We start from the raw sequence: 14285 nt of genomic DNA on the forward strand, positions 1-14285 counted from the left end.
CAGGCAGCTGGCATCAGCAACATGTTCGCTCATTGCTTAAGGCAACGTTGGTAATATTTATACCTGACAGGTGCCGGGTTTGACGCAAGTTTGCTGGACATAAGACGTCAATTAAAGATGTCACTAGGAAGTGGCAGCTATCAGTTGCTCATTAGAGTTCTATTACTAATCAAAACATAGCAAGCGGGGATTTCCAGGTTTGCTAAGTTTTTATCTTGTTGAAGAACTCGGAGTGTTATCTAGGAATATCAGATAGTGACTGCTGCTCTGTCATTGCACTAATTGGTCGCAAAGGAAGTAGCAGAGAGTCATGCTGGAATGTGGCTCTGTGGCTCTGCTCGTGTGAGGCCAGAGATGACTTTACAGAAAATCGCACTTGAACGGTTATGCCAATATAGGGAATAAAGGGCTTTATAGCCGAATAGGGGCATAAGGTCACAGTATCGATCAGGAACCTAGATAAGCACATGACACCCACTCCACGAATTCATGTCCATCAAAATTACTAAAACTAAGCAATTAGATGTATGTGTAACATTGTGTAACATAGCCCACCCCAAAATACATAAATGCATTCGAAATAGGCGTACTTGTAATACATGGAATTTAGGTACTGTACGTTTTTTTTAAAAGCATAGTAATCATTCAAAAAGGCATTGCATATGAAATCAATGAACGATTATGCATAAAGAATTACACATGAAGTATCTCTGACAGAAGAAATGCGAGATAAATCATCACATAAAAATGCATTGTAATAACGTGTGCTAGAGGCTGGTGTTATGTTGTTATGTCTCTAGAAGTGTTTAGAAATAGAAGTGTGAAGCTTCTGTTCTCTAAGAATAGTTTTTACGTTAAGCAAAGAATTGTTCGTGCCAAAAAGAAAAGGGTCAATATTTGAAAAATTGTCCAATTCAAAGAAAAATCAGTTTACCAAAGCTCCTGGCAGTTTTTGTTGATCAAAACTGAAGGCCGAATTCAGAGTTCTTGGGAACGCCGTGTGTCGGAAAGCTTCTCAAAAGTTATTGTTTCTCAGTGGGTGAGAACATCGTATCAGACAGGCTCGCAAAGAATTGGTCTACAAAATCAGGTGATAGTTCAACCAAATTAGATAGCGCTGAAACTTGGCAGGTGTGAGAATGATTGCTGTCATCGAAGGCAGGATCAGCAATGCTCACAGAACGTTGTACCTGGATGATGTTGCTTTTGTCACTCGCTCCACTGTTACCACTTGGCTGTAGTACAGGAGTCTCCACGAATGCCGTCATCAGGATTGGTAGCCGCTGGGGACAACACAATGCGTGAGCCGTTATTGGACTTAGCAAAGTATCGACGTCCATTGGTACTGCTGATGGAAGTGAAAGACAGATGTCCAACACGCATTCCTCGCCGCAAAGCATACACCGTAGCACAGGTAAAATGCAATTTTGCCATATTGGTCTGAATGAAAGGAACCAGGTCATGTTTAGATCTCTCAGCCTGGCCAATCCGAGGACGTTAGTTATCCTGTCCCTGTAGCGCATTGCTAGGATTGTCTCTTCCATTCCCATGGGAGCTATGTCTGAGCCGAGGTTTGCCATAACGTAGCAGAAGGGTCAAAAATAGAATCCCTGCGATGAGTCCCAAAAATAGTGGAATACCACCAAAGATGGAGTGCACAAAATTAGGAAATATTCCCAAAATTGCCTGGAAGGGTGTTAGCAGTCCCGTAAAGACTGTCTTAAATATGCCTGGGATGCTCGTAGCACTAGACATGTTAAGGAGTTGGTCGAGCATTTGTACGAAATGCACGGGGCAATTTGTTGATAAAAGGTCATGAACTTCAGTAGCCGTCCTTGCGACTAGAAGATCATACGTCTCTTTAGATGACGTTATAGGCACGGTTGTCTGTAAAAGCACAGATTTCATTTTGCTTAATGTATCAATTCGTATAGAATAGAGATTCAGACGAGGCCAGATGGGAGTCACTATGTCTGGAGGCCCGCTCGGGAACAATGCTTGCATACAACATTTGACCATGGACGTTACTTCTATTAGATAACTTAGTCCGGGCGCGAGGCCACAGCACCTGTGATCCGTTCTTAGAATGTAACTCCCGTTTGCGAGTTGCATAAAGAAGGGCTCTATCTGAGTTGCAGGTGTGACTAGCTGGTGGCATGAAAGGTTATTTGAATTCCCATCACATGCTCCGTGTAAATTAATACCCTGACACAAAAGTATACCGCTTAGTGAATGTTTACAATTGTCACCACTAAGAAATACATTTTTGTCGCTGTCACTATAGCAAGAATGAGTGTATGGTAATTTCCATTCGGATTTAACATATCCCTTACCCAATTGTTCATACTGGCCAGCAGGTATGTACTCAAGGCACTTTTTAAAGCGGAAAGTTGTTATCGGAATTGTGATAATTCCGTGTATTATCCATTCAATGACAGGGCTCTCTGACATTGTCAATGATAATCTCTCGAGTTTCTCGATGCTCAAGATTGTATAGTCTGCTCCTTTCTGTGCCAAACTGATCTGTTTATCAGTAAGGTTAAAACTGGAAAATAATGACGTTGTGTTTATCAGACGCCAAGGCACATAGCCTGAACGAAGATTTTGCAGCGTCCAGCCTAATTCTATAATAGAGCGTAATTGAGATTGGCCATGTTGTAACATTAGCAAATCTCTGTCTATCACATCAAAGGCAGATGATACAATATTGTCCAAAGAATATATTCTGGAAGACAGAGTCATTAACCCATTGTCTACTACAGAAAGCGATTTTTCCAAATTAATACGATCAATTTCTCGTATCTTTTCAGCAGTTTCAATTTGCTTTACTTTCCAAGCCTCGTTGTAAGCAGCATAGATGCTGGTCGCTATGAAACGCTTTTGACGCTGTTTGCGTGGTCCAAGAATGAAATCGCGCAAATCAGCACCATCTCTTAATAAAGACAAGTGTTGCTTAATTTCAGCCAGTGTGGATGTAGTTAGCCATTCTAGGCAGAGTTTACCTACACTGTATGTGGTTATAATTCCTGGATGTTGTCTCTGGGAATATCTAGAGTCTAATCTGGTCATTTTTAAACCCTGTGTTTTATTAAGGAACCTATCTTGACAGCTATTTGTGTCTGTAGGCCAGATTAACCATTTTTTCCAATCAGGATGTGTTCTGTTCAAATGTAAAATGTGTGACACGTCTAACTCATTATCTGTTGTTGTATTTTCAGCTATTGGCTTTGGTATAGACGGTGTTTTCATTTCTTTGTTCTTAGCTAAGCCAAGACAAGATGTTTGGTGTACAGTGTCATTTAAAAATAACATTTGTTCTGGTATCATGCAGGTTCTAAATAGTGCTTCTATGCCTTGCACCTGCCAATCTTTTGTACCCCAAATTGATTTCGTTTCAATATTATTTTTCCAATAATCAAAACCAAATGTCATCATTTTGTCATAAAATGCTTCTGAATATATCAATTTAGAATTTGTCAGCATTGTTTTCATGCCTGTTTTATCTAACAGTTTATAATAGAACGTTTCTGCATCACTGGTGTTAAACCCTGAAAAATATTTGAATTTCTCAAAAAATGCTTTAGAACTGCTTTTAGGTGGTGTAGAACAATGTTCCCATTGATTATACATAAAAACATTTCTAGGCTGTGCAGATTTATGCAAGTAATGATCCCCATAGTGGGTGTAACAGAATAACTGCTCATAACTAGATGAACCTTGTAAATAATCATGATCTGTGAATCTAGCTGACATTACTAAATCAGACATCATGTCATTAATACTGTTAAAGTCCCAATCATAAGAGAGTGTACTTGGTGTCAAAAAGTCACTTAAGGAAACCTTTAGTTGATGAGGATACTTCAGGATTTCGACCGGACCATAGATCTCATAGTCTGTTTTCTCCCATACTACCCCACCAGGTATTGGAATTGCTGTGACATTTACTGTTGACAGTTCTCTTTTCTTCACGTGGGATGATCTGTGTGGTTTCAGGACTAGGTGGATGTTCTGACTTGCTGTGTCCATTGTAATATATTTTCCTTCAATGAATTTTCCCAAACACAGTACCATGATGAGCCAAAGCAGGAGGAAAAATACACCTAGACCGAACCAGAACTCTAGCCAAGGGGAAATAAGGTAGATTTCCTTCAGTTGATGAAAGAGTTCCGTTGCTTTTTCTTTAAAAGACTTTTTTGTTTCTGGCATCACTTCGGGATCGTTTTCATCTTCAGAGAAGTTGTCGAAGTTGATGAAATAACCAGAGGCAGTTCTGTCAATTGATGGGATTGTTCTTTCAATCTGTCTCTCGGTAGCATTTTCTGATGCCACATTAGTGTAGACTGGTGTTGTTTCTTGACGAACTGTTTCAATCTGTGTTTCAAGAGGCACGAGTTCCATGGCTGTATTGCATAGTCCTTCATTGTGCACTGCAGGCTGATCGAATGTGATGAGTCTTTCAGTTTGAACCTCTTGGATTGTTGCAAGTTTGGGTATTCTGTTGTTTCTTGGGAGTCCACTGGGCCTACTGTTGATTATAGGCCACATGCTTGTGGTTTTACCAGATCGATAGACACGACTCTGTTCTCCTTTTTTCCAGCAAGGGGCGGTAGCACAACTGATCTTGTTCCGGTGACTGCCAAGACAGGTACTGCTTTTCTGTAAGAAGGCCCAAATTCCTTCTTAACCGCGATCTTTTCTCTGACTAGATCCCCAATCTTTGGAATCCAGACAGGCCTTGCTGGGGCTGTTGCGGGTGGTGCCTCGTCAGTGGTATTTGGCTGTTGCTTTAACTTTATGTTGCTTAATGATTTTCTTGTTTCATTCAGTTCCTGTAAAACAGCCAAACGGTCTTTTACTTCAAACTGCTTCGTTTCTTTTTGTACCACTGACATCTGACTATCGAGGTCCTGAACGCGCATTCTTATTCCGAACAATAGTTCGTATGGGCTGAAACCTTTCAGAGAATTTCTTGGCATGTTGTTAAGACTAGTCTGGACACTTATTAAATGTTTGACCCATCCAGCGCCTGAACCTAATACCTTCGCTGTTATAGATTGCTTTATGTCCCGGTTTTTTCTTTCTACCACACTATTCCCTTCGGGATGCGACGGACAAGAATACCGCAACCCAATTCCCATGCTGGCCATGGCCTCCCTATAGGCTCGAGAGCTGAAAGCAGGACCTTGGTCAGAATGGAACGTGGTAATTGCGTATGTGCCGATATGGACTCGCTAATCTTTTATAACAGTTCTAGGCGTCAGCCGAGTGCTGGTGGCCTCATTTTTTAAGTGCTTTTCGTCTTAACTATTAATAGGACGCAGGACGGGGTGTAGGCAGCGTTACGCTCTTTCTGATTGGTGGCCGGTAGCAAGGTTCGCTACTGCGATCCCTATTGCAGTTTTCACAGTTGTTTGCATATATTTGGTGTTCTACACTCATTCCCGGCCACCAGAATACTGATTGTAATTCAGTCAGTGATTCCTTGATCTTTCTGTGCCTAAGACCCAAACCCATGTGTGCGTCTGCTATTAAAAATATTCTCCTGTTCATGTTTGGAATTACTCTATCCCCCACTCCAGGGATTCGAGCAAAAGGAACGGAGTTTGCATCGATTATGTATGCATAATTGAGTGGATAGTTTATGGGTAGTGCTGCGCAGTCGCCTTTTACGGTCGTTTTTACTGCCAGCATGGTTTCCCCGTCTATATACTTATCTGTACGCTTTTTTGTGGCTACGGAAGCCGGGTTAGTTGCTTCCGCGGTGGCTGTATTAGCCAATGAATTCCCTGCAACGTGAACGCCATCACGTTGAAGACTCTGTGCGTGAATCACGTGAGTCTTTTGTAGTTCTTTGTGTAAAAGAGCTACCTGTTCCCAAAGCATTTTATGCTTTATTGTGGCTCCTGTGTCATCTTTGTAGTCGTTTTCGATCCAACTCTGCAGTTTGTTATTGTAAGAATTGACGCAAAAATGAGAATCGCACACGATAAGTGTGGGGAATTCGCGTTCTGCATTTTCGAGCGGCATCTTTAAACATCCGATTTCAGTTCTTTGAACCGAACAGTTTCTTACAGATTCAGTTTTTGTTATTTTCGGTTTGATTTTACCGCACAGCCAACGACATTTAATAATCGCACATGCTGCATTGTAGGATTTGCTCTCTACATTAAAATGCTGTACAAAGCTATCTGTATAGATTATACAGGCATATAGTGGGAGAGGCAGGATTTCGATTGGCAGAGGATATTCTTCTTCATATTCTAAATCATTCAGTTCTTCGTATTGCGGGGCGAAATAGTATTTCACGTCTTCCGCTCCTAGAGAATCTATGCACTGTATCCATTTTGGATCCAGTAACACTGTAGGCAGGTTTACTGGGCTGAATAGCGCCTCGAAGGCGGATTCCGCTGTAAGGACATTAATCCGTTTGCCGTGTGCTAGTTCTCTTTCATTTGCTAATGCGATTTGCACTGCGTTCACAGTTTTTTCTGTGTGACTGAATGTTTTTTCTGCTTGTGTGTACAAGTGAGATTTAATTGAAATTGGTACCTTTTCTCCCTCATTAGAGGTTAGGTACGTGAATCCGCATCTTCCTGGGATGACTCGGATTACAAGATCACGTGTGTTGTCACGTGTATCTAACTTTGTTTTTGCTAACATGTCTGTTTGCAGAGATCTCAAAATTTCTGTGTGTTTTTGAGTCCAATTGATTTGTTTTAAATCAGGTTTAATTAGTTCGTAGAGAGGTTTAACCCTCTCTGCGTAATTTAGGATGTAAGTTCTTCCGAAATTCAGAAAACCTAGTATTGATTGTAAATTCTTCAGCGTTTTTGGAGCTTGGAGTACAGCGCACTTCTCTAAGAAGTTGTCCGCTAGGCTTTTTCCTTCACTTGATAATTCGTACCCTAAAAACAGTACTGTCAGATGGGCAATTCGGGACTTTTTAAAGTTGAATTTGTAACCCTCTGCTGCGAACCCAAGTATAATGGTGTTCACTCTTTTCAAGTGAGTATCCAAGTCGTCGTTTGTGAGATAAATATCATCTACGTAAGATAATGCTTCATCATCATAGATTTGTAGTAACTCTGTTACCCTAGCTGAGAATAGTCCTGGGCTGTTCTTGAACCCCTGTGGGAGTCGACAGAATTTTTTCTGCGACCCAAATGCGGAGAAAGCGGTCAAGTATCTGCTTTCTGGTGCAATGTTTTGACAAAAGAAACCATTAGAAATGTCTAATGTCGTTTTGTATTTTTTCCTAACTATGTTATTCATTAGGGCTGCACTATGCGAGTTCTGTACTGCAAAAGTTTTGCAACATGTATTAAGGTGTCTGTAGTCCAAAACTAGACGATATGAATTGTCTGGCTTGGAGACAGGAAACAAAGGATTGTTCATTTGAGAGGTGCATGTTTCAATCACCCCCTGGTATTCAAGTTGATCTAAGATCTCCCTGACCTGTTTTTTAGCTTCTTGCTTTATGGGGTACTGCCGTTGGGCAGTTGGTTCACTTTTTAGTTGGATTTTGTGAGGTGTTGAATCCTCATCCCATCCTACATGATTTTTATACAATGCAGGTGCCTGGGCTACTGCCCATTTCCTTGCATATGTGTATTTTTTGTGAATCGGTATGTGATTCGAGAAGGCAGGCATAATTACCTCTTCGCCACGAGGGCACTCCCTGACAAACTCCGGGGGCCAATCTTTTTCAGCTAACAGAATATCATAGCCTTTTGAGAGCTTATCCCAAAATAGACCCTTAATTTTCCTAGTCTTATCACCCTCTATACGCAATGTTATTTCGTATATTTTATGGGGCTCGCTAAGCCTGGCGTCGGCAGTTTCAACCTGAATGTATTCATTCGTGTCCACTGTCTCCAGATGACTCATCAAGATCTTGCGCGCTATACTGATTTCTGCTGCACTGTCCAACATTGTCAATGCCCACTCCCCGTTTTTCAACTGTGTCCTCAGTATTCTCGGCATGGTTGATTACTCTAATACTGGCTACCTTCTTTTTCTGAAATTGAGATTTCTTATTTTGAGCAGGTTCCTTGTCTTTGGACTTGGAGCGCTCTCCTGGGTCTGACCGTCCTCTTCTTTCCGAATTCTGTGGAAGAGATCGAGAGGGACGTGTATCAATACTTTGATATCTATCAGGTCTTTTTATATTATCCCTATTTCTAAGGTTATATCTTTTCTCAGAGGGCTCCCGTTGGGGAGACTGGCGTTCTCGAGTCGGAGTTCTTTCCCTCCGTCGAGGAGACCTTCCTCTGGACTGGAAAACTTTTTCCTTGGGAGTGGATTGTTTATTTCCATCCCAGCTCTTTTTAGGAGTGTTTGAATTATTTTTAATAAATAATTTTTCAGGATTTTCGAGCAGTTGGGGCTTAACTGGTTTTCCACCCAAGCTGTCTCTACCTAATTCTTCATAGCATTTTTCTATGATTTTTGCTAGCTCAACAGGATCTTTTATATCTGTTTCCCTCAACTTCTGGCGAATCGCCACAGATGCTGCTTCTCCCTTTACATTGGCTAATAATATAGCCGTGACCTGCTTGAAGTCTTTCAGTAATTTCATACCTAGATTTAAAGCTGGTTCTGGACCGAATTCATTTTGAATCTGTTTTAGCACGTCTGGTATTACCGCCATAGACGGAACACCGTGTGTTTTTGTGTAAATGGAAGCAAAGACTGTACCCCAAGTGTCGCAGTCCTCCACGTGTGGTGCGATTCCCATAGGAAGGCAGATGGTCAAGATTCTGTGTTTCTCAATAGGGGTAGTATCAGGAAATACTGCCTCTATTTGAGTGATTTTCTGGGCTAACCAGAAAGGAATTTGTTCCCGTTTTACGTGTGTTTTACCAAGACATGACTGTATGTTCTGTGGTGTAATTTTATTTGTGTTCCCCTGATGAGGGGTCAGCTGGTGTGAATTAACAGCTGGCTGGACTGTTGCAGTCCGTAGTACATATTGGACTAATTGCCTATGTATTTTTATTAATGTGTTTAGCTGTGCTAACAGCTCTTCTCTAGACATTTTTGCAATGTCAGGATGTGGTGTGTAGCTGGCTAGAACCGGCCACGTGGCTCCTGGTCTACCTAGTGGACCGAGCCTAGTTATGTGATCATTGTGTTTTAGGGCGCCATTAAACCAGAGCAGGTGCTCTTGAAATTTAAGTGGAATTTCAACCTCCTCGAAAGGGGCGTACTCATCCGGAGGTTCCTCTATTTTGTAATAGTGAAACTCTTGTGTTATAGCGTTTACCGCTGGAAAGTTTATCCATGAATAGAATACCTCTGTCTGCCGATACTCGTGAGCCTCTATCACGAAAATTACTGTACCACCTTGAGGTGGCAGTCCATGTTCTATAAGTTTTAAAGTTATAGATCTTCTTAAGTGGACCGGGATGATAATAGCATCCAGGTCTGCCTGTAGGAGACTTGTGTCTTCCTCTATTAGTATGGAAGCCAGTCTAACTGCTTCTTCATTGTCTGGCATTTTAAAAATGCAGTTTTTGCAGAGTAGGTCTCCAAGGAGACAAAGATTAGATGCACAATATTTTGGAACACTGTATCCTTCAACGTTGAATAAACCAGAGCTTTACATAGGAATCTCTTCCTACTAAGGTCGGGCGGATTTTAACCTTTCACCCACTCCAGACGTCTATTGGAGTATTTACGGGAGAAAAGGGTGTGAAATATGCACGACTGAGTTACTCTACAAGTCTTACGTTAGTTTATCGCCTTACCAAACGTTTGGGCGCCATGTAGTGTAGTTCCTAGTTTCCCACTAGGCCCTGCGCATTGGAATAACATAAACAGTAGTATCGACGTGGAACTGCGGATATTCCAGGCCTCCACTGACTATGCTAAACTTAATTGGGTTGTGTTACCAACTAGCTCAGAGGTCACTGGAAACTTTCTTCTCTGCATAGGAAGTGATCAGCTTCCTTGGCACAGACAAGAAGGGATTCAGCTTTCCAACAACCGTGCAACATGACAACTTTGCTCCTCAGATCAAGAGTCGATCTCTAGGGTCGTGTGAAACAATAGACATAGATTTCACTCAGTCAGTCTAGTGCAGTTTACTTTCACAGTATGTAGAGAATAGAGAGACGGGCGTGTATCAATAAAGGGTAACATTTATTGAACAGTCTTTCTTCTCGTACAAGAGAAATGTATTGCCACAATTGCAATAACTGTTATTATAAAAAGTACGTACAGTAAGATAAGAATAGTGAAATAGAACTGTAAAAGCATTGATATGGTTTCTTAGCCATACAATGGTTTAAAAGTAATAAAACATTTATACAGTCATATATACATTAGGCTAACATACTCAACTGGTGCTTCTAACTAAGCCTACCCCAGTGTGCCTGACCTAGGCCTAACACGTGAGAAGGGGAGTAAGTAAGTAGCTTAAGTTAAGTTGGTTTTGCCAAGGTTTGTTTCAAGAATTCTCTTCTAAGGGTTTAGTCAACACCATACCTCTGAATAGAATGATGGAGGATTGGTATCTCCTTCAGGGGTCTCTCTCGATATCCCAGCTCACCTGCGAGGGTAAACTGGAAGCGCCGGGACTGGATTTCTCTGCATGAGAAAGGCAGCGGCTTCTCTCAGCGCGTCTGGAGGAAGGAGGGGTGACAGCGTCCGCGGGCAGCTGGGCTGGATGTCTTCGCAGAGGACGGCTGCACGGCTCCTCAAGCGTACTGAACCACAGTTCGCGCTGTAGCGGCGATAATGGTAATCAGTAGCTTCACCACCACAGGATAGCAGGCTGCAGCGACAGAGTGCTAGTTTTTACCAACACGGGGTCGTGCAGGCAGCTGGCATCAGCAACATGTTCGCTCATTGCTTAAGGCAACGTTGGTAATATTTATACCTGACAGGTGCCGGGTTTGACGCAAGTTTGCTGGACATAAGACGTCAATTAAAGATGTCACTAGGAAGTGGCAGCTATCAGTTGCTCATTAGAGTTCTATTACTAATCAAAACATAGCAAGCGGGGATTTCCAGGTTTGCTAAGTTTTTATCTTGTTGAAGAACTCGGAGTGTTATCTAGGAATATCAGATAGTGACTGCTGCTCTGTCATTGCACTAATTGGTCGCAAAGGAAGTAGCAGAGAGTCATGCTGGAATGTGGCTCTGTGGCTCTGCTCGTGTGAGGCCAGAGATGACTTTACAGAAAATCGCACTTGAACGGTTATGCCAATATAGGGAATAAAGGGCTTTATAGCCGAATAGGGGCATAAGGTCACAGTATCGATCAGGAACCTAGATAAGCACATGACAGTATGGGGCATGCAGGTTCCACTCTATTCCCAAACAGTCACACATCTTTTGCATAACTTCAGCCAGAAAGTCACCCCCTCTATTGCTATTTATGCCCTGGTGGTCCCCAAACCTGGGAGTGATGGCTATCATGAAGTGTACCACGACCGTTGCTGTTTGTTTCTTCCTTGTGGGAATTCCTCCACCTATTTTGGAAACACATCCACACACAACAGCAATATTTAAAGTCATTCATTGCGAAGCAAAATGTATCTGCACCTTCACCCCACTCCCCCTTGGGCAATAATCAGTGGGTCTATGCTCACGTCTCTTAAAAGAAGGGAACATACTGCGTGGGGCCACAGGCCTCTCATCCCGGTATACCCACAATCTCTCATCATTCTGTTCACATCCAGCATCAATCCACGCTCTCTGCTCTTCTGGTGTTGCAGACCATTGTGCTTCCTTCACATCAGCTAGCAACAATTGCCTCTGAATGAGCTGAATTTTTGGAATGTTTTTATTCATTAAAGGCACCATCTGTACTGTTTGTAACATGCCCTCTCTTGCTGCAGTGTCAGCAATGGCGCTACCGCTGGCTAGCTTAGTATTAACTCCTGTGTGGGCGTCACATTTTTATTACTGCTATCCTGTTGGGTAGTAGTATCGCTTATAACAAGTTCTTTATTAAAGGGCCATTTTGAATGAAACGCCCTACTGCTGTTATGAAACCCCGATACTGCTACAGCTGGCCAAATTCATCGACAATTCCAAAAGCATAGCGTGGGTCAGTGTACATGTTAACAGTTTCCCCTCAGCTAGGATGCATGCTCTTGTTACCGCATACAGCTCAGCTTACTGAGCAGATGTGCCAGATGGCAGAGCTGCACTGTCAACTATGGTGTCAACTGTTGTAATAAACACTAATTACGGAGCAGGGGTTGCTATCAGTCTGCTGGAGAAACCATCAGCGTACGTCTCGTCGTCTGCCTCTTCTAATGCGGTCTGCTGTAAATCTGGTCTTCGTGTGGTGCAATTCTCTACAATCTCAACACAGACATGCTTAGGGGTCTCATCAGAATAACATATTGTAGGTAACACTGTTGCCAAATTAAAAGGTGTGCATCTTTTAATGCTGATTTTAGCATTGGAAAACAAGGCAACCTCATAACCTCTGTGCCTGCCAGCGGAAAAATGTTGTCGCTCCAGATAACAACCACGGTACCTAATGTGACACCTAAACACTACAAATAAAGACCAACACAAAGGGAGCCGTTCTCTCCACCATCACAGCTGCCGACACCCAGTCACTGCTGAAGGCAAAGTCACATAGTAGTATCCCGCAGGTCTTGTCCAGCTGTGCCAGCACACCACTTGCAATGCCATTTTGCTGTGACACAGAGATGGAAGGGCAGTTTGTAGTCAGGCAGCCCCAATGCTGGTGCAGTACACAAACCGGTAGATGCATCAACGTTTGAAAATGCGATTTCTTATCTGCGAAAAATAAGGAATCGCATATAAAGAATCGCAAATGGCTATGCATCAATTTTTTCGCTAAATTTTTGCGTGTCGGTAAAATTCGCATTTTTCACAAAATCGCATTTTTTATGCGATTCCTTAACTGCGAAATCGCTGTTTGCGGTATCGCATAATGCGATTTCACACACATGATGCATCTCATTTACCGCCAACTGCCTAAAAGCCAGTACAGCAATTAGGCGCAGCTGCCCCTCAGTTAGAAGGTGTGGTAAGGGCGTTCACAGTGTGAGCTGTTCGTGGCGGTTGCTGTTGGAGTCTGGGACTTGCTTTTGAAAATGGAAAACGAGAATTCCGTTGCCGAGGGGCCTGCTCGAAAACGCAAAATCAAGTTCTCTGATCAAGAACTGGAAATACTGATCGAGGAGGTGACTGCAAGACATGAGCAGCTGTTTGGAAAGCTGTCTCTTAAGGTTCCTGAACCTGTGAAAAGGAACCTATGGATTGCAATACAATCAAAAGTAAATGCAGTCGGAGTGGCACATCGTGACATCAATAATCTCCAGAAAAGGTGGTATGACCTGCGCAGCCGTGCAAAAGAGAAGCTAGCCAAAAGAATGAAATCTTCTAATCTCACCGGCGGCGGAACACCCAGGGATACAGGAAACACTCCCATAGAAGAAATGGTGGAAGCCACACTTTTGCCGGAGACTGTAGTCGGAGTGACGAACATCGACACATCGGAGATTCCAACTCCTACTGAAGGTAAGTGAATGCTATGTGTGTCAAAAAGTGTGACTTCAGTCACTGAATGAACAAGTAATGATGTGTGTGCTGCATTTTGAATTAAAAATGATCTTCCTGAGTCCCAAAGTCTCTCCCAGTCATGATTAGAAAGACTTAGGAGCAGTGCATTGTGGTAGTTGTAGGTCTTTTGTTGGACTACATAATGATGAAGATTAGCATCACATATAAACATCGCCACATGCAAATCGGAAATAAGACACGACATCATTTTGAGTCAATTCATTCTTGAACTTTATATAGATATAGAGTAATGTCATTGCAAACAAAAAGTAACAAATGTTTTCACATTTCGTTGATCCATAGAGCAATTACAAGATCTCATCGAGCATGATTTAAGGGATATGCACCACTCAGAAGGGCCTGATGTTGAAAATGAAAATGCTCCCAGTACATCTAATGCTCATTCAGTGCCAAGTGAGAGAGAGCGAGTGCGTCAACTGCTCCAGACTGATTCTGAACCAGAGCAGAATGTAAATGTGACACCAAGCCAGCCACAAACCACTCCAGCAGTGTCAAATATATCGATGAGCAGGCGTAGGAGACAGCAACAGTTCAGACTGAGTCGAAGTGCAGCGCGTGAAAGTGGAGTGGATGCAGATGGAACCTTCACAGGCAATCATGTGGAGGACAAAATCTTGAAGGTGCAGCGTCTGCAAGGGAAAGACATTCGGATTATCAAAGGCAAAATGGGTCACATAAGTGAACAAATGGGCACTCTAGCAAGCAGTATG

General features: G+C 42.5%; 1 protein-coding gene across 1 annotated transcript in view; it reads right to left on the reverse strand.

Moving 5' to 3' along the window:
- Positions 1-13765: 13765 nt before the first annotated feature.
- LOC147710159 (E3 ubiquitin-protein ligase TRIM11-like) overlaps positions 13766-14285 on the reverse strand; it is a 185771-nt gene continuing 185251 nt past the window's right edge. Inside the window, exon 7 of the mRNA XM_086920853.1 lies at positions 13766-14204. The gene's annotated coding sequence lies outside the window, so the exon portion shown is untranslated. The remainder of the gene's footprint in view (positions 14205-14285) is intronic.

Source organism: Lissotriton vulgaris, chromosome 5, assembly GCF_964263255.1.
Source record: "Lissotriton vulgaris chromosome 5, aLisVul1.2, whole genome shotgun sequence".
In the NCBI taxonomy this organism is placed as follows: Eukaryota; Metazoa; Chordata; class Amphibia; order Caudata; family Salamandridae; genus Lissotriton; species Lissotriton vulgaris.